Source organism: Sycon ciliatum, chromosome 6 (genome assembly GCF_964019385.1).
Source record: "Sycon ciliatum chromosome 6, ocSycCili1.1, whole genome shotgun sequence".
NCBI classification, from domain to species: Eukaryota; Metazoa; Porifera; class Calcarea; order Leucosolenida; family Sycettidae; genus Sycon; species Sycon ciliatum.
The window spans coordinates 15,578,271-15,600,236 of NC_088648.1; the positions used below are offsets into that span (position 1 = coordinate 15,578,271).

Sequence of the window (21,966 nt, forward strand, 5' to 3'; positions counted from 1 at the left end):
CAAATTTATTGTTTTCCACTGCTTTTCTCATTATATTTTATCGTTGCCTTATTTGCATTGCACGCCGTACTAACGAGTTGCCCAAAGTGTCAACCGCTGGTACTACTACGCATTTACGGTAACGTTGTACCGTAGCGCATCATCCCTTTTACGGTTGCCATTTTCTTCTCTCCTCTTTTAGGGTTTTCTCTCTTGGTCCTAGTTTTTCCCTTTCAGTTTCTCAAGAACTCCTTCCAGAATAACAATGCTTTTTCTCCTCTCGAATTTAGTGGTCTGAGGTCGCGAAACCGTCTAAAACTCCCGGTTTGTTACCTCATTATCCCACATTGGTGACCCCGACGTGCGGCTAAGGCTTTACAACGCGTTTATCATCCCTGTGCTAACGTACAATGGAGGCACCTGGGGACTGACGGCTTCAGCATGGGAGCGTCTGGACACATTCCATCGAAGACAACTTCGGAGTCTCCTGGGTATCCGCTGGCCGCAGGTGATTCCAAACAAAGCCCTGTACGGCAGATGCCACGCAGAGCCCATCAGTGCCCTCATGCGGCGATCCAGATGGGGCCTGTTTGGGCATATTCTTAGACTCCCTCAAGACACGCCTGCTGCCCTCGCTATGCGGAGTTACTTCACCTGTGGGGACAAGGTATGGCGAGGGCGGCCACGGACAACCATCGTGTCCACACTATCCGCGGACCTAGAATCAGCAGGACTGAGGAGTCTGAGGAACTTGGCAGACCTGGAGCACCTGCGGGCCATCGCCGCTGACAGGCCTGCGTGGCGCGAGCTGTGCCAGGATGTACGCAGTAACTAACGGATGGGACAGAGGCATTGTGCAGACCCCGTGCATTTAGCACTTACCATCGACCATGAGCTACAAACCTATCGTCGTTGTCTGTTTTTCTTGTTTTATTTTTTTGATCTTTCGAATAGATCCCGTGCATTGAGCACCTATCATCGAACATGAGTTATGTGCCTGTCGCCTGCTGTCTTACATTTATTTTTTACTCTTGTTTATTTTTGTTTTCCTCCCTGCCCACTCTGCCTGTCTTCTGGCACATGCGAATACGCGGACTTACTGTTGACGTAAACGCGGACGTGCGTATAACAATAATAAGAAGAACAAACAGTACGGTTGACATTCTGAATTTCCCTGAGATTTGTTTTCATCTTTCTGCTTTATATGCACAGGTACAATTGTATCTAAACCATCCTATAATTCTACTTCCACCGCAGCTATAAGTGGCACCGTCGGATTTCTAGCAGGTGTTATTTTATCAATTCTGGTCTCAGTTATCTGGACGAAGATTGGCAGGCCAAGTCAAAACATAAATAAAGATGTGATTGCCATTAATCCAAGTAACCCGCCCGACACAACTGAGCTAAGCGCAAACGAGGCGTACGGAACAGCACAAGTATTGAGAGAAAATGAGGCATATGGAACATCGGAGGTGCCAAGCGAAAACGCGGTATACGAAGCAGTGACTGGAGATCAACCGCCCCAAGACACTATCTACGAACATTTGTGTGACTCTGAGTTGTAACAGATTTTTTTGAACGCAACCAGCTCTAACAGATAGGATTAATTTCCCCAACCGTCGCATCGCTTGCCATAATCATTAAAACACTCTTATTACGTATGGCGGAAACTGAAAAACAGGGTCATGAAACACACACGCATTATTCATGTTTGATTTGAAGTCTCAGGATTCAATACAAAAACTGGCTAACTGAGTGCTGTTCTGAATATGAACAATTGTCTGTAAATTATACATGATTTAAATTGATATTTTTAAAATGCCATGATATCCCGCAACATAATGCTGCTGATGACAAGGTTAGGAAATGTTTTCACAAAACACAGGGCAACGCTAGCATGACAGCTAGCGACTCAACTTGCTAAGTTATACGCATATTGTTGCTATCAATATAGAGGCCCTGCGGAGATCTACATGCCTTGTGCAGTCTCGCTTTTTGCCATCTATTTCTTCATTTCAATTATTCCTTGTCCATTCTACTCTTTCCAAAATGGCCAGTGTGAGAAGAAATGCATAGTGATTTCCATGTACAACAAACCTCATTTTAAACTTCGCATTTTCCTCTCTTTTTCTCTCGTGTTTCAGTAGAACCAGTAACTGACTACTTTTTTTAAAATGTTTCTTTACATTGTCGACACAACTCATGTGTACCGGTTTTGTGACCCAATGGCAATGGCCTTTCGTCTTCTCCATTATAGTGCAAGTATGCATATACAAGGCAGGGATACTACATTACGTAGGTTGGTTCCGTTCACGCCATAGTGACATAATTCATATATGATGTTGTTGTTGTTTTACATATTTTAATTTGCGATTCAAACGGGCAAGTATACCCAATTACAGGATGGTGGTTGCCTTTCTGCTTTCTCTTTCCGCTCATCTCACCCAAGCTAATCTGCATAAGCGACGCTGTGGAAGCACACCACTGCTGCTACACTTCTACACTGGATTGTGTATGATAATAGTTATTATTCCCGTAGCTATGCAAAAGACGTTACTTCACTTATAGTGGATTCACACACAAGGGTAAAACCACGGTTATGGGAAAGTTGTTATGGAAACTTTGGTACTGGGGGAAAGGAAGAACCTCTAGGGAAAACATTGGCAAATCCGTGGCCGTGGGCCTCAGGGCGTTTGAAAAATCCCATGGGTATAAGACGCGCATGATCTTGTCTTTGACGAGAACTCTAAACCCTAGTTGTACGAGTTCATCTCAACTTGCATTTTCAGACAATGCCCTTCGGAAAATCGTGCATGGCGAATGCAAAACATAGTACAGAATGTACTACAAAAATGCAGTACAGATTATTTTTTTAGTTGCCCCGCCACAAGTTCATCGCCAAGCGTGCGGCCAAGGGAATACGACCACGGGTGTGAACGGCCCCACTCCGTTGACCGAAGGTCTGAAATTTTACCTTCTTCTGTGACCTCAGGTTTCCCCGTGGGTGTGAATCTCCTATAACGTTTTGCGCTAGCCAGGGTCCACACAGATTTAATTCCCGTAGCTAAGCAAAAAAACACGTTGCTTCAGTAACGTCTGGCGCTAGCGAAGGTCCACACAGCTTTGTTTGTTTGTGCCATAGGCATGCTTGGCGCTCTCCCGTACCGGACCGTGCCATCAACGACAGCTGGCCACAATATTCAAAGAGGGCTTTCAAATGCAGGATCATAATGTGAAGCAATTTGGAAGAATGAGCATGTATACGAAGTGTATCGGGAGAATGCATGCAGGGCGATAGCGCGGGTTCGAACCCCAGGTTATGACTTGAAATAAGAATAGGAGAAAAGAAAACTTTATAACGATCGGAAACGAGTTAAGAGTAACTCTCCACCACTGTAACTAGATACTATGTACAGTCAGAAAGTGCAACAACTAGGCACAAACTGACAGAGTACTGAGACATTCGATGTCCTGACACCTAGCTTCAACACATATCCGTAGCGCTAACCGACAGCCTTCCAACTTGGAAGGTTCAAGGTTATGGAAAGACCAAAGAGGGGAAGGCAAGCGCAACAAAAACGAGCACAAGCTACAGTCCCAACGGAACAAAGAATGTCGATTGTCAATGGACGATGGACGATGACGAGACCAGTAGGCGATTTGACAATGCAAAATATAGTACAGAATGTACTACAAAAATGCGGTACAGATTATTTTATTAGTTGCCCCGCCACAAGTTCATGGCCAAACGTGCGGCCAAGGGAATACGACCACGGGTGTGAACGGCCCCACTCCGTTGACCGAAGGTCTGAAATTTTACCTTCTTCTGTGACCTCAGGTTTCCCCGTGGGTGTGAATCTCCTATAACGTTTTGCGCTAGCCAGGGTCCACACAGATTTAATTCCCGTAGCTAAGCAAAAAAAACACGTTGCTTCAGTAACGTCTGGCGCTAGCGAAGGTCCACACAGCTTTGTTTGTTTGTGCCATAGGCATGCTTGGCGCTATCCCGTACCGGACTGTGCCATCAACGACAGCTGGCCATAATATTCAAAGAGGGCTTTCAAATGCAGGATCATAATGTGAAGCAATTTGGAAGAATGAGCATGTATACGAAGTGTATCGGGAGAATGCATGCAGGGCGATAGCGCGGGTTCGAACCCCAGGTTATGACTTGAAATAAGAATAGGAGAAAAGAAAACTTTATAACAATCGGAAACGAGTTAAGAGTAACTCTCCACCACTGTAACTAGATACTATGTACAGTCAGAAAGTGCAACAACTAGGCACAAACTGACAGAGTACTGAGACATTCGACGTCCTGACACCTAGCTTCAACACATATCCGTAGCGCTAACCGACAGCCTTCCAACTTGGAAGGTTCAAGGTTATGGAAAGACCAAAGAGGGGAAGGCAAGCGCAACAAAAACGAGCACAAGCTACAGTCCCAACGGAACAAAGAATGTCGATTGTCAATGGACGATGACGAGACCAGTAGGCGATTTGACAAAGCGGTCTAACTACAATTCGAAGCAGCAAAGCAGCACACAACCCAACTTGGGTGGGTCAAAAATATCGAAGATAAGTTAAGAAGGGGGAAGCTTTGCGAGAACGAATTGTACAAGCCAAAATCTAAACTCCTACGGTACTCCTCATGCATGACATTAAGATGGACTAGTTGACTACAAAACAAGTTGTTTCACACGACGTACGTTTCGCCGTATGGTTCGTTACGGCTAATCAGGTGTGCAATTTGAAACTCGGGTATTGAGTCAAAGGTTGTGCCTAGTTGTTGCACTTTCTGACTGTATATAGTATCTAGTTACAGTGGTGGAGAGTTAATCTTAACTCGTTTCCATATGTCCTTTGCCTTTCTACTTTTGGCTCAATACCCGAGTGTATAACAATCCAATGTTTTTGCTTAGGTCAGCAAGGTGGTGGACAGTGTAGTTATCCTCGAATGCAAAGAGAAAGTTTGATTTAGCCAATCAATTTGAAAAAGGGTTGTAGTAAGGCCGGTAGGTCCAATAATTATTGTCTTACTGGTTTCGTCATCATTCAGCAACTTTCGGCATTCTTTGTTGCCGTGATGGGTGGCTCGTGCTTGTCTTCGCCGTGCTTTCCTTGGTCTCTTGGATCTTTCTAAACCTGAAGATTGTTGGTTTGCGCCTTGGAGAAGTGTTGGAGCTAGGTGTCAGGTCGCCGTATGTCTCATTTATCCTTGTCAATTTTGTGCCATTTTGTCGCACTCGCTTACTGTATAAGATCTAATTACTTTGGCAGACAGTTAGTCATAAATTATAACATGTTGTCCTTCTCCTTTTGCTCCATAATTTAATTGGGTCACCACCCGAGTTGAATATTTTTTCTTCGAGTGTTGTGTGGTTCTAAATTGAAAATGTTCCACCTTGTCACGAGTGTTGTTATCTCATTACCGGTACGCTATACTTTAGTATAAGTTTTATTCTTTCCAACTTGAGTCATTTCCTGTACAATCCTTGACGAGAGGGGACCGACAACGGTTCGATATTTTATGACAGGTGTCTTATTTGACTGAATGTGTGTGTTTGCGTGGATACTTGCGATCTATTTAATACTTACCTTCGTTTAAAAAGAATAATAAGAATTGCAAAAACGAAAAAAAACTTAAAAGAACGAGTTATCCTGCCGCTACCCCCCCCCCCTTCCACAGGTTGTGTGTGAGACCGACGTATGCAGGAACTATCCACGTGTGTTACACGATTATGAACAGTCAGGAAATGCGATGATAGGGCACGAAATTGACAAGATACTGAAACATTCAGGGACCTGAGACCTTGCTGTAACACACCTGCATTTCGCAAACCAACGGCCTTCCAACTTAGAAGATTGATGGTTATGTAGTACCGAAGAGGGGAATGTGAGCCCAGCTGAAATGTGTACAAGCTAAGTCCCACGGCAAAGAAGAATGCCGACCGTTAGGGCCGATTTCCACGACAAAACCGTGAGTGCCGTGCTGACGATTTGGGTGGGTCACGTGTACCCGCGGTGCAAGCTTGAAGCTGACAGTGATTTACACCAGCGCACTGTCGATCCGTGCATTCCGTCGGCAGACCAGATCACTATTTTTACCAATTTCTGACTTTGGTCTGGAGGGAAAATAGCGGGGAAGATGATTGGAGAAAGCTCAAAAACCCACCAATCGAAAAGCCAAAAGCCAAGCAAACACTTCGTACCACAAATACAAAAGAAAGAAAAACATTCCTATCAGGAAGTAGTAAAATACCTACTACACCGCACTGTATTCGACCTCACGGAATACCACGGCATGCCATTTCCACCTCCCAGAGACCTTCGGCACCGGAATGTCCACGGCGCGGTACGGCATGACCCACGGAATGAACTCGCCTCAAAACTGCCCCTCATGAGAGCAAAATTAAATCGCCATGGGTACTCACGGCACGGCACTCACGGTACCGTAGTTGAAATCGGCCCTTACAGGACGATGACGAGATCAGTTAATAACTAACTACAATTCGAAGCAGCAAAGCAACACACCACCCAATTTGGGTGGGTCAGAATAATCAAAGATAAAGAAAGGGGGAACATTGGGAAAACGAATTGTACAAAACCGGATGCCAATGTCTAACGGTGCTCCTCTTGCATGACATTGTTGTGGACATTAATTTTCCATTGCTATCAGGTTCCACCTCAATTCGTCTGTGCTGCGCTGCGCTGATTTGGTAATAATTCTAATCAATTATCACCTTCAAAGCCCGGCTCTCCATTCTACCATCCACTGCACAACGTTTCCAGCGTACACAACGCACGTACCACAGGCCATTTACACTTTGCCGCTGTGCTGATGTGTCCAAAAGCGCGGTATGGCACGCATTCTCTATTAACATTCGTAAACTACCGGTGTGCTTGGATAGGGGAAGTTCACCAGCTGTAGCTGCTCTTGCAGACGCTTTTCAGGAAATGGCACGAGCACTGCTGCCCAGTTGCCAATGTTTCTCTATACGTCTGCATAACAGGCCTACCTTTCTTTGTCATTTTCACGTCTTAGCAGTGGAAGGGAAGGAAAAAGAGGCCAGTGAGTGAAATAGGGCTGTTCATATTCACACACTGCGATGGAAGTTGGACATCTGGTTCTTGATAAATCTACATTGTCAAAACAACTCGAGTGGTTTACGGTTAATGCTGAACGTGCATAAACAAGTGTAGATCTCAGTATACAAGAAGTGGAGCGTTGAGCGTGAACAAAAATTGTTCCTCTACAGAAATCGAATCCTGTTGCAAGTATTTGCAACAATGTAGGCTCGGTAAAAGAGGGGAGGCTTCCTGGGGTTTCATAAACAGTTAAGAGTAGAGCCCACACGCTCTCTTCCATTAACACTGCTATTGAACCTGATGAAGGCAATTTGCCGAAACCTTGGATTAATTATTGTGAAAAGAGTTGAACCATTGCGGTGTTAATGGAAGAGAGCGTGTGGGCTCTACTCTTAACTGTTAATGTAGGATCGATTGGTGATATCATTAGTAATGGCTCGTTATCTAGTCCTGGAAACCACTAAGGAGGGTATAAAGAAGGTGTTGGATATGTAGGCGAGTCTGTTTTTCTAGTATGCTGAATCACCAAATCAAACCAGAGCACACGCTTAATCATGGTACCACTTTTCGTCTCCCGGTATTCGCCCCGGAGCTCAATGAGCCGACACTCAAGGTCGTCGGTGACGAGAACCTTCCGGCTTTTTGGAAACTACTCTGGAAGAAAAATTCAGTTTCCTACTGTTGACTTCTCCTTGACAGAAAAAGTTGCCTTGCACAGGGGTACCGGAGTTGCGGCAACCCTTCCAGTCAATTTTATACGTAGACAATGGCCTGAAAAATGGTCTGTAACGCATTTTCTCAAGTAGTCTGAATGTGGCCTGGCAGGCAAAACCTAAAGACAAATCCCCTTTCACCTTTACATGAACTTTCACTAACAAAGGAACGCGTCGGCGAGGGAGAAGACTTTCCGTAGGAAGTGACAGGCACTCCCCATTCCGTATAAGAGGCTCCGTGTAAGAGCCAACGATGCACATAACCGTCTGCGCCATCAGAACTGCTGGTTGAGTGGACGTTGCTGGACATACGGCGTGTAGGGGCTCAGGATAATGAGAAACATTGAAATTCTCACATGAAGAAACTTGGAAATCATCACACGAATGTGTAAGATTTTTGGCGGGGTTCACCTATCTACCCGTGTACATGTGTGGCTCCACCTACTTGCAGTTGTATTGCTGAGTAAAACATTTCATTAACAAGCGCTATTAACGAGACGATATCTACTGGAAATATCTGATGTCATCATCTTCACCGGCAATACCCAAATGAATATAGCAAATGGTAAAGGTCACGAGCGGCACTCATGTGTGTGTTTAGCTCACCTGTTACAGAGTTTGAGCCCTCCCTCTCTCTTTCTCTCTCTATCTCTTTATCTATCTATCTCTATGTATCTATGTATCTATCTCTCTCTCTTCATCTATCTATTTCTCTCTATCTCTCTATCTCTCTATCTATCTATCTATCTATCTATCTATCCATCTATCTCTCTCCATCAATCTATCTATCTCTCTCCCTCTCTCCATCTATCTATCTATCTCTCTCTCTCTTTCTCTCTGTCCCTCTCCCTCTTTCTCTTTCTCTCTCTCTCCCTCTCTCTCTCTGTATTTCGATCGATCGAACGAGACAAAACAATTTAATGCTCTTATGTTTCCTTCTTTTGTTATAATAATGGGCAATGTGGCGACAGCATTAACGTGCATATCCCAGCAAACATTGCCTATTGCATTGCTGTAATACTTTGAGGATACTCATATTTTTGATTAATATCTACGTCAGTGCTGATGATGCGTACATTATCTACATGCATGCGTACACACACTTGAGAGGAATCAAAAGCGTTTCTGCTGAAACTCTGAGTTTCACGGCTTTAACCGATCGTCAGACAGCAGCAGAAAGGCTTTGATTCCTCTCAAGTGTGTGCACTAGGCTCTGCACATTGGTGTATTGAGTACTCTCACGGGCAACCGCAACTCCCTCCGAGTTTGCATGCATACATGTAAAACAAATTAATTCTTGAAACGGAATAATTTATCCACTGTCACTACCGGAGCTACTACCAGGGACCTGAATCCAATGCTTCCCTGCAACCTGTGAAGTACATGTATTCATCATCACAGCAGAGCCTGAGGCGTAATAATTTGTTGCATTACACCAAGCTGGTGAGAATCGTACTATAAGTCAAATCCGTCATAGCCAATTCCAAAACAGGAAAGCCCAAAGCTTGCTAATAAGATAAATTTATGGGAGTCTGTTACTTCCGTTCCCGTGAAGCATGGCACGAGAACCAGCTGCGTGAATCTGGCAAGTCTTCAAGTGACAGAGTGGGTAGCAGATCGTGCACTTCCAGGTACGGAATGACGGTGTTCACCACTTGTCGCGCGCCTGGCTACAACACAGATGGGTACGTGATCGATGCCCTATTTCTCACTGCAAAATTAAAGAAATTTTGGAAATCCTCCTGTTGTATACGCAGGCCACACTGGTCTCTTCTTCTAACGTTTAGTCTAATATTCCCATACTAGAAGGACTGTTAATGACCTGAGGAGGACTGTCGTGGTGCCGGTGCCTGCCAGCAAGCAACTGTATTCTGCCCAAGTATTGTGCTCGAACTGGTGACACGCGCGAGCTGATCTATGCCTGTGTAGGGTTGGGAACCAAGTTGATCTAGCAGGCATCTGAATGGTGAGTTCATTTCAGAGTATGTCGGCTGAGAACTTCATACCTTATCCCCACTCCTTCATTCACGGGCCCTTCACTGTGTCGTCTTCTCTTTGATTTGTTTGCGGTGTATAATTAGTAAAACAAAAGCACTTCATAATCGTTCTACAAAGGCGTTGGAGGCAAGCTTGAGGGCGGGGTGAATTAAATTTGAGTTTAATTTCATTTTCTAAATTTATAAGCCATGCATTCCAAAGGTATAGCTATCACGGTTGTGGTTCGAATTTTCTGGGTAAAAAGAATATACCTGTGTGGCACCCTGCTCTCTAATGGGGCCGACAACCAGACTCCTCTATTCACTTCATTGTCTGGAGATACGTCGATTTCGTGGAAAATATCAACTCAGCAACCCAAAAATTACGGTTCGAATGAGACTAGAATTGAGGCCGAGTTGGCAGTATCATTTCCTTGGATACAAGAATGCAATCATACTTAGATGCAGGACACACTTCATAATTCAGGCTCTTGAACCTTTTGAAAGTTTTCAATAATTTACTTTCATTCCTTATGATCAGGTGAAATACAGGCAAAATCAAATGAACATGAACAATGAAATAAATAAAGGAGAGAGGTGATAGAAACAGCGCAAGTTTGTCACGTCTGTTTGTCTTTATCCTACGTTCACTGGCTCATACATTGTATGGGACTCGTTTGTGCGATTTTGTACAAGATCAATTACGCACATAACTAACTTACTTGGCTGACATTACCCGCCTTGGTTCGTCGTCAACGTTGGAGCAGGATTTGGAGAAGTTACGTGCACTGTTTTGTATCAATGGATACCCCAATTCTGTTATTGTGAAGTACGTAACCGTGTTTATCCCAAAGAAGAAGAATGATGAAGCTTCCACTAATCCAGTTTATCCATAATGTACCTCGACGAGTCAGTGTCACATATGGTTCATCGTCGTGTAATATCAGCTGTTACGTCAAATTATCATGATGTGTATATTTGTTTCATCTACTCCACGGTGCGTACGGTCACGGTGAGGAAGGACGTCTTACCTACAGGTCAACTAGTGACTTATCCTTTCGAGCCTCGGTAATGTGAGAGCCAATAATGTAGGTAGGACCTTTAATCAGCTAGACGCGCGCATCCGACAACACACACCACTGCACGTCATACCTGAACACGCACGTACCGCGCGACTACGGAGGGAACGCCCGCCTAAAAGTCATCCTGGAACGAGATGGTCCATCACTGCGGGATTGATCCCAAAGAACATCTCGCAACCAACTATTCATGTGAATAACGCCAGTAAATCATCATGGGAAGTGTCCACTGATCTCATGCTTTGAAGACCGCCAAAGAAGCAACCTGAACGACCCACTAACTTACTAGCAAAAACGTCAACTGAAACGAGAAGGATGACGAGATTAGCAATGGTGGCGCAGGCGGCATCCAGAGCACGGCGGCATCCAGCGCACGGCCGAGTCAACAGCTAAGCCTGAGTAGACTACGCGTTTGGTGTCGGACTTGTCCGCTGTACATTTGGATTTTTCTAATGTTAGTTTTGAGGGGTACGATTCGTCCATTGCTTGTCATTTGTTAGAGCATCCTGAATGTTGCAGAGTGTACTCAGTTGATTGTTTGTTTTGCACACGTGTATGCAATGCGAAGTTGTTGACTGCTTTAAATGCTGTTGATATTCACACCAAGAAACCCAACTTATGTCGACTGAAGCAGATCTGATTCACGCTTAGACTGTCAGGTAGGTCATCAACAACTCGTTAGTTTTGTCCATTTGTCGGCTGTTTTTGCTGCACCGCACTTGGCGTGTTTTTTGGTTTAATTACACTTGCACCTTTTCCCCATTACTTTCTATGCGTAAAGGTCACGCATTGGACGCTGTTGTGTTGGCTCTTCTTCCTTGCGCTGTTTCTATCACCTCCTCTCTGCTGTATTTAATCCATTGTTCATGTTCTTTTGACCTTGCCTGTATTACACCTGATGATAAGGCTTGAAAGTATACTAGTGCAAACCTTTAACATTTTCAAGAGCATAAAGCGTTCCCTACTTCTACTTCTACTTCTAAGTACTCAATCTGCAGACAGCATGCTGTTTCGTTCTTTGTGAACTCATCAGTGCAGCACAGAAGGGGGTTCGGCCTCATTTCCTCTGTGCTGAGGAGTTCACAAAGAACGAAACAGAATGCTGTCCGCAAATTGAGTATACTCAATCTAAGGATGTATAATTTAGGTAAGATGTAAATTTATACAAAAGAAAAGGACCAAGGACCTACAAGTTACGCTATACAGTTCACTAACACCACCAGTTACTAAACAATCAGCTCGTCAGTACCGTCGGTCAGTGTCGTGCAATGTTATCGGATGAGCTGATTGTTTAGTAACTGGTGGTGTTAGTGGACAGTATGGCGTAACTTGTAGTTCCTTGGTCTTTCTCTTTTGTATAAATAAAACCTTGGCTATCCATCTGAGTCCATAAGATGTAAATGTTTTGAATTTCCTAGACTAGCATTAGCCTCGTGTCACTTCGAAGTCGTTTAATAATCCCCGTCCAAGCACTACCTGTGATGGGATTGGAGACTATAAAAGTTGTAACTGGACACCGATGATCCATATCAACATTCATTCTTTGAAGGATAATTCCCGATTTTAGCAGTAACGAACAGAATAACAATTATTATATGTTCCATTATCTCTTTTGTTCCATATTCTGATCATTTGTGCATAATCTCTATCCCGACTGCGCTACACAGAGAAATGGCCAACTTGCTTCGCATACTAAAATTGTCTTCAGTGCTGATCATCTGTGTTGGATCTTTTGCAGAAGGAGTCAAGTATGTCAGTAAGTGCGATTAGCCTAGGTTACGACACTTGTCTATGCTTTATGCACGAACCTAAAAATTCTGACGTTACTGCAGGAAAGGGTTCGACTGTACATGGACCAAATGAATTACATGATTCCAAATTGAAACGTGCCAGATTTGTGAAAGATTATGGGCACTTTCCATCTTAACTGGTGAGCGGGTCTCCAAAATCGGAAATATTATTGCCGACGGTAGATGAACACGGAAGGGTGAGAGCTGGGAAAGGTTAAGAACATAGCATTGAAATTTTACCTAATTGGTGAATAAGAGCGAAGGTAAAAAGAGGAGCCATTAGAACTCCGTGAAACGTCAACGGGAAAGGGTTCATGGGAACGCTCGTGAAAACACAGGTGATTGAGGATTAGCTTCTCGCGTTCACTACCCGTCTACAGGAGTTCGCCTTCTTTCAAGTATCAAACCGTTTTGTGGTTTATTCACTTGCACGGATTTCTCGCGAATTTTGTGTTAAGGAATGTTAAGTATGGCCTTACAGACACAACGGACAACGAGACAGGTAGGTAGAACGATATTTACTGGGGTAGACGAAGAGACGAAGACAAACACGAACTACTATGACTACATTGAGGGAGAGAGAGAGAGACGACAGGAGAGCATACAAGATAAAGGCCTGGGCATCTATGGCAAAGGCACAGTGCAAGTTTGCAACATTCCGCCACGAGCGCCGTGACGTCTCCATGACCGGCCGCCGCATGTTTTACCTGACAATTGTCGAGAGTACCTTGGACTATTCCAGCACATTTTATGTTCACTGCTTGTCTGCTAACCTCCGAGGCAAACTTGAGTCAACCAGGAATAGGTGCCTAAGGCGAGTGATTGGCCATGATCAGAATACTTCTATCGATTTCATTCTCGCCAATTATAACCTGTATACTTTCTCTCGCCGTGTAAACTTGAAGCAGTTTGTGTTTGTTTTTAGGTGTCTGTCTCGTTGCACCAGTAATCTGCTAAGCACGTTATTTACCCCCCGCTCTGCATCATGCCGCACAAATGCTGCTACCCGCGGTCAGGATCCAACCGCTCTGAACCTACCCAGAGCTACGTCTCGTTACGGTCTGAATGCTTTTTCATTTCTGGCAGAAGGCAGATGGAACATGCTTCCACCTGGATGTCGTCAAGCTAAGCCCCTTTCTGCATTTGTGACAAGTCATTCCTAGGGTTCCCAGTAAAAAGGCAACGCCTGGTGGGAGCACCCTAGTAAAACGAGAGAGCTTGGAAGCTCAGGGCCCTACGCTATGCTTTGTTGCCAAGCTCATCGTGCATGTTGTTAGAGCTGATGGAAATGTTTTTTTCCCTTTGCTCAGCTACATCATTGTATTGCAAAAAAGTTTCAATGAGTTACTGAAGTAACGTATTCTGCATAGCTACCGGACCGGCGCTGACTCCGCCGATCACGGGCATTCTGGAGTCGACGGGGTGTCTGTCCTGACGTTTCCTGGGACCGGCGCTGACTTTGCCGATCACGGGGGTTCTGGAGTCGACGGGATCTCTCTTCCGACGTTTCCTGTGACCGCCGCTGACTAGCCCGTTCACGCATGTTTTGGAGACGACGGGATCTCTCTTCCAAAGTATGTTTTTGCTGACGCATCCTATCACCTATTCGGTACCTCACGTCCATTCTAATTGCATTTCCTCCTCGTCTCCCTTTTTCTTTCCAGAAAATCTCCGTATACATCAGTGAGTTGTATACATAATACGACGAATATTGTGGCCAGCTGTTTGTGGCCAGCTGCGTTTAAATGGTACGGTACGGAACGGGACAGACACGTGAGCCAGCAAATATTGTGGCCAGCTGTTTGTGCACATGTGGCCAGCTGTGTTTGATGCTACGGTACGGTACGGGACGGGACAGACACGGGATACCTCCAGGCGTGACACAAACAAACAAACAAACAAAAACCAAACGAGAGAGCTTGGAAGCTCAGGGCCCTACGCTATGCTTTTTTGCCTTGATGACCTAGACAAAAAGAGCATAGAGATGTTATTAAAATTCTTATAAATTTCTCCTTTTTTTAAGACATAACCTGGGATTCGAACCCCCACTATCGCCCTGCATCCCCCGATACACTTCGCATACATACTAAATCTTTCAAGTTGCTTCACGTTATGATCTTGCATTTGAAAGCCGTATTTGAATATGCATTATCACCCACATGCACATCAAGCAAGTGGAAGTTGGGGTTGCCGAGCTGCTGCGGCTGGATCATATCAAGTGTTTTGTAACAGAATATGTAATCTGCGAATTGTTTGCAACAATGCATTTATACCAGGCGGCCCAGGAAAGCGGGATTGTAGAAAATACTGTTACAATGCTGGTAGATGGCAGGCAGTGCAAGAGATTAAGGCCAATGATCCTAACTAACACTGCTGTGCCCTTGTGGGGCACGGCTGTGTGCAGGTAGTCAAGTGACTGCTGGGACCGGACGGTCCTGCTGTATGCTGGGGCCAATTGGCCCGGCTGCTGGACACAATGTGTCTATGCTGGGACCAGCTGGTCCTGCTGGGACCCTGTGGTCCTGCTGCTGGGCAGCGCGTGCCGCCAGTGCTTGAACGCTCATGCAGAGAATTGTTCCAAAATGCATTCAGCTGAGGGGCTTTGCTTGCTTTCCCCCTTTCTGGAGGCGCTAGAACTTAGAAGTGGGTTGTGGTGGGCGGGAGAAAATTCGCAGAACACTGCTGATATTGCACGCCAATGTGCTCAAACAAATTTGTTTGCATAGAAAGGTCTCGCTGCTGTTCGTTGCCAGCAAGGCTGCAAGTCCCACGCTTGCGCATGTGCCATTTTCCTCCGCTTGGGGACGATGTACGATGACAGCCGGCGTTGCGGACTGCCTGCGAGGCGCTGGCCGCGAGTGCTTCTGTGGCATGATAACTTTGGTTTGCCCGTTGCAAACCTACATTTGTGGCCAGTCGTCTTTGATGGTACGGTACGGGACAGGTACGGGACAGATACGGTACGGGAGAGGTACGGTCGCGGATAATAAGGCACCGTCTACCGCCTTGATGACCTAGGCAAAAAAAGCATAATTATTATTATTATTATTATGCTCTATTCGCGTTAGCATCAGTGAGCTTATAAAGCTCACATATAGCCTTCGCTTAAGCCGCAAGAAGGAGCAAGTGAGCGCGAGGAAGCGCAATGCACACAGAGCGTCAAAACAAAACAAAAAACAAAAAACAGAAAAAAGAGACAAGCTGCAAGAAGGAGCAAGTGAATGCGAGGAAGCACAGTGCACATCAAGCATCACAATCACAAAAAAAGACAAGATGGAAACGCAAAGTTATGTCCAATGTTGCATTAGCGGCTACATACAACCTTCACCAGGTCCTGCCACTGAGGGCGATCCTGGGCGAGCTGCTGCAGCCTGTTGCAGTCATCTCCATTATCTATATATAAAGGTATAACTTATGTCCATTGTTTCATTAGCAGCTACATACAGCCTTCACCAGTTCCCGCCACTGTCGACGGTCTTGGGCAAGCTGCTGCAGCATGTTCAAGTCATCGCCAGTCTCTAGGGCGGTATCATTTTTCAGCGTTCGCGGGAGCGTTGTTCTTGGGATCATTATTGAGCGTTCGCGGGAGCGTTGTTCTTGGGCGTCCCCTAAAGCTGGGGCCGTTACCCCCTAAGAAGTAAGCTCCCATGGCACGTCTGGCTGGGGCTGCCCCTTCCAAACGCAGCACATGACCAAACAGCCTCCATCTAGCATCTCTGATGATTTGGCTCACGGGGCGAGATTCTGTGCGTTTATACAGGGAAGTGTAAAAAAGCATTAAAGATGTTATAAATTTTTCAATTCTCCTATTTTTTTAAGGCATATAAACCTGAGATTCGAACCCGCACTGTCTCCCTACATGCATTCCCCCATATACTTCGCATTCATACTCATTCTTCCAAGTCATTTCACGTTATGATCTTGCGTTTGAAAGCCCTATTTGAATATTGCGGCCAGCTGTATGCGGCCAACTGTGTTTGATGGTACGGTACAGTACGGGACAGATACGGGATAGCGCCAGGCGTGACACAAACACACAAACAAACACACAAATACCAAAAGAGAGAGCTTGGACGCTCAGGGCCCTACGCTATGCTTTTTTGCTTTGATGACCTAGACAAAAAAAGCATAGGGATGTTATAAATTCTTTAAAAAAATCTTCTTTTTTTAAGACATAACCTGGGATTCGAACCCGCACTATCGCGCGCCCTGCATGCATCCCCCGATACACTTCGCATACATACTAATTCTTCCAAGTTGCTTCACGTTATGATCTTGCATTTGAAAGCCCTATTTGAATATGCATTGTGGCCAGCGGTCTTTGATGGCACGGTACGGTACGGGACAGGCACGGGACAGGTACGGGACAGGTACGGTCCAGGGTAATACGACACCGTCTACGGCATTGATGACATAGGCAAAAAAAGCATAGGGATGTTATAAATTTTTCAATTCTCCTATTTTTTGGTATACCCTGGGATTCGAACCCGCACTATCGCCCTACATGCATTCCCCCATATACTTCGCATTCATATTCATTCTTCCAAGCTGCTTCACGTTATGATCTTGCGTTTGAAAGCCCTATTTGAATATTGCGGCCAGCTGTATGTGGCCAGTTGTGTTTGATGGTACGGTACGGTACGGGACAGATACGGGATAGCGCCAGGCGTGACACAAACCCACAAACAAACAAACACCAAATTAAAGCTATGTGGACCCTGGCTAGCGCCAGACGTTACTGAAGTACAAGTAACGTCTTCTGCATAGCTACGGGAATTAAAGCCTAGTTCACATTCGACCCAACGCCGATGTCACGGGACGTAAGGGCTTGTCGGGAGGGCTGGGGTGAGCTGTAAATCCTGTACGATTCGTACGACACGACATGCAGCAGTCGTTGCGACGTTCACCGTCGAACGGCGCGAGTCATAAGGCACGGTCCGTGACGGGGTGACTTTTAGACCTAATTTCTCGTTTTTCGGGACTTCTTTTCAATTATTTCTCCCTGAAAAAAAGCGGAATCAAGTTCACAATACCAGTTTTTCGTGAAGACTAAAAAATTAGCCCTGAAAGTTGTGGCATTTAAAATAATAGCCCCAGGAAATGATAGAATAGTTCGTCTGTCACGCTTCTGAACTATCCCTAAATACAATAAGTGACATGAGATCTTATGTTGCTAAAATTCAACTCAAGTCGTGCTAGCCATTCTGTGAGTTATCATGGGAAGCGCAGTTTCGAAATGCTAAAAAGTAGGAATCAGGAGCAGTCGGCACACGACGCCGTCTCCTGTTCACACTCGAATTGCAGTCGTGTTGTACGCTTGCGTCCCCGTTTACGCCCGTCTACGGTATGAAAAGTTGGATCGATCCAACTCTTCCCGTTACTTCCCGATCTGTACGGTAGTACGGTTGCGTTCCCGTTCCTGGTGTTCACATTGGACGCCGTCAGACCGTCCCGTCGCTTCCCGTCGATCCTTAAGTCGCGTCCCGTCGCGCCCCGTCGAATGTGAACTAGGCTTAAAGCTGTGTGGACCCTGGCTAGCGCCAGACGTTACTGAAGTAACGTCTTCTGCATAGCTACGGGAATTAAAGCTGTGTGGACCCTGGCTAGCGACAGACGTTACTACGGCTGTGTTTACATGAGAAATTTCAAAAAATCAACACAAATACTGATAAGCACAGAAGTACGTTTGTACGATTTTCTTGACCCGGGTTGAAATCTCCAAGGGTTGAAATCAACCCGGGTCCAGCGCAGTGCGTCACGTAAACGCGCCATTCATTTAGTGTACATGGCGGGTTGAAATCTGACCCGGGTCGAACTCTACCCGGGTTGAAACGCTTCATGTAAACACAGCCTCAGGGTTGGTTCACATAAGCAAAATCGGCGCCGCAAGACATCGGCGGTGAGGCAGCTCTTGTTCCGTTGCGCATACGGTTCGAGTACCAAATCAACTACAAAGTAGTACAGAATGTGCCCCTTTCGGTGATGAACACTCGGTGCTACCTTTTACTGGAGATCATGAAACTACTTCTTCACAAATAATAACAATGTGTGACTCAGAGAGGGTGAAGTGTAAAAGAGTACGCGCATGGGTATGTGGGTGGGTGTATTCACCCTCTTTGAGTCTCATATTGTTATTATTTCTCAACTCCCCACCTCTGTTATTAGTTTCACACTTCACCTTCTTTTTCTCCTATTTTCTTTCACATACTGCATTTCGTATTCTTCCACGTATATATCGTTGTTCATTGCTAGATTTCAGTATTGAGACGTATTTTCCGTGATGAATGTCTCTAGAAAACGTGTTCAGAAACTTTTTATCCATCTTTTATTTTTGTTCATGACTACGTCCAATGTCCGCTTCGCTGATTCTGCTTATTGCCTTATAAAATTATTGTCTCCGCGCCGCTTATTCAAAAGGTATTCAGCTCAGCTTTCCAGCGATATAAAGTTCGTTGCGTTAGGACTGGATTTGAGTGAGCGATGACGAAAAGAATTGCAAAAAATCAAAAATACGCTTTCTGGCCATCAGTTCAAACTTTTTGCTCGCGACCCGCTTTTTTTAGGGGATTTCCCTTTCCTACAGCGCATGCGTGTGGAGAATCAAACAAACCGCTTGGATCTCAGCTTTGCAGCGCAGTTTGAATCCTGAAGTTTGGTTTAGTTTGAGAGAGATGGCGTACGAAAATGTATTATGAAGTTGTTTAGCGATTCTGAGACATGTATGGGCTTCTTCTGGAGAACATAGAAGTGACGCTGGCATGCCTATGGAGCTGAGAACTGCCAGATAGTCTTCGCTTGGCTCAAGCCTTTCCAACAAGCCATAGATCGTGGAAATACATCAATAGATGCAAACATGGCGAAAGATTTTGCTCCGCGACGTACATGCACGGTCTGAAATGAAGGTAAGTGCGCTGAAAGCTTAGCCGGCAGGGGGGAACTAGGCCAGCAGCGAAAGGGTTAATAATTGCCCTGAGACAGTTTCCTGTTTGTGATTGATTTTCACTGTTTACCATTATTAATTGCCATGGCGACCCCCGTAAGTCCGTAACTGGCAGGGCAGGGTTGGGCCTTTAAAAAAATATATATATTGGAAATTTTTATTTCCATTGCTATCAGGTTCGGCCTCATTTTCTCTGTGCTGCGCTGATGAGTTCAAAAAGAACGAAACAGCATGCTGTCCGCAGATTGAGTATATAAATATAAATAAATCTTCCCGATGTTAGTAGCAACTACTCTCGGTAGCAGTTAGTACTTAGTTCAGCAAATGCAATAACCTTTATCGCCAACTCTGAAATTCCCACTTCCGCTCCATCTGTGACGAATACCGGCGAGATCCTAGGCGTCTTCGGAGCACCATCAACTCAGTCACTCAGCGCATAAACCCAAGAACTGCACCTCTCGTCCAGGCAGATACCTTGAACAGGTATTTCCATAGTATTGTGTCAGATCCGAACGCGGCTTATGTTGTTCCAAGTGGTACCTCAAGACCGTGTGACTTGCACGGGTTTCGCCCTATTCTGGGGTTGAGGTACTTCGGCACCTTCAGAAACTCGACGGTACGAAAGCGCCTGGGCCAGATGGGCTCCTCCCGAGCATCCTGAAGGCCGTTGCACCAGTTATCGCCTTCTCCCTCACCCTAATATTTAATACCTCTTTGTGTACTGCTGTGTTCCCGACGCAATTCAAGTTGGCTAATGTCACGCCGATATTGAAATCCCGTATGGGTGATCCCACTTATCCTTCGAACTATCGTCCTGTGTCACTCTCGTCGATTCTGGCTAAGACTCTGGAGCGCCTGGTTCTAAATCAGGCATGTGAAAATTTGACCATCGAAAATCACCTCCACGATCAACGATTTGGGTTCCGACGAGCTCGTTCCACGACATAACTGCTCACACTTGCTGTAAATGATCGGAAACTGGACCAGGACCGCGGAGAGACTACCAGTGTAGCCTTTGTTGACCTCAGCAAGGCGTTTGATCGCGTCCAGCATCAACAGTTACTCGTTGCGCTCCATGGCATTGGTGTTCATGCAAGCGCCCTGGGTTGATTTGCGTCATACCTCGCTGGGAGATCTCAGTGTGTCGTCACGCAAACAATCCAGTCTTCAAGTCTTGCAGTGTCTCGAGAAGTTCCTCAGGGAAGTATTTTAGGCCCTACCCATTTTAATGTCTACCTTAGGGACCTTCCCCGGCTTGCGGAGACAGAGGGTTCAAAATTACTGATGTTCGCAGATGACAAGGCAGTCTACTCTAGTGATCCTGGAGATACTAAACAACCACCTTGGGCCCCTTGGCATGCAGATTAATACCGACAAAACCGTTGTCATGCAAATCCAACCCAAACGTGCCACAGGGAGTCAGCTAGGGGAAGTGGAAAGCACCAGAAGCCTAGGAGTCGTTGACAATAAGCTTTCCTTTGACCAACACATTAACAATGTCGTCCGGAAAGCCTCACAGAAGATCGGTGTACTGCGATGATCTTTACGCCAGATGAACCTGTTTTCCCGCCGTACTTTCGTTGTCGGTGTTATTCAGCCTGATCTACAATATGCTCTCCCTGTATACCGTTCGTTAATTGATATTGTCAAGAGTACACAGCAAAATAATTGGAACTCCATGATCGAGTAGAATGAAATATCTGGAGCGGGACGCAATTGGACGCATTTGGGGCATTTTTCGTACTGTCGCTGCGATCTAGCGCTGGATAGACGGTGTGCTGGCTATCATGATCGACCTCATTCTCTTCCTCTCGCGGAGACCGTTCCAGGAAGCCCTAGATTGTGAGGATTGAGTGAGTAGAACTGAAGCTATGATCCGAGGAACATGAAAAAATGCAGATTTTTGAAAATTTCCTGTGGCTCTTAAAGGGTTAACATCCGTTAAAAATAGAAACAAGCTAGCCGCACTCCACCGGCGCGCTGTACGAGTTGCTTGTGGCGCATCACCCCAAGCTAATATCACGCCACTTCTTCACCATCTCAATGTTTCCTCTTTCCAATATCGATCAGTATTTTTGTTCCTTGTATTCATTTTCCACTGATAGTGTATTAAGCCGGCTTTTTGCTTGCAGTGCCTCCTTCCCATCTGTACGTCTACCCGAACTACTCTCGGCTCAACAAATAATAACATGAGTATCAATCGCTATAGATCTATGTCTAAGTTTCCGTCCTTTTCAAATAAATTGGCTGTTGTTTGGAAATATTTGCCAGACGACCTAAAGTCCTGCACTACTATCGCAGATTTCCGCGTCAGATTGGCTATTTGGCTAAAAGACTTAACTCTTAATCATTGTTGTGATTTGCTTTCAAGCAATGTGCATAATCAGTAAATTGATGTTG

General features: G+C 45.3%; 1 long non-coding RNA gene across 1 annotated transcript in view; it reads left to right on the forward strand.

Annotated features, from left to right (window-relative positions):
• Positions 1-9,613: 9,613 nt before the first annotated feature.
• The window catches only part of LOC135818860 (uncharacterized), a 34,196-nt gene continuing 21,843 nt past the window's right edge, over positions 9,614-21,966 (forward strand). The window contains exons 1-2 of the long non-coding RNA XR_010553791.1: positions 9,614-9,747; positions 12,504-12,592. This is a non-coding gene — a long non-coding RNA (uncharacterized LOC135818860). The remainder of the gene's footprint in view (positions 9,748-12,503; positions 12,593-21,966) is intronic.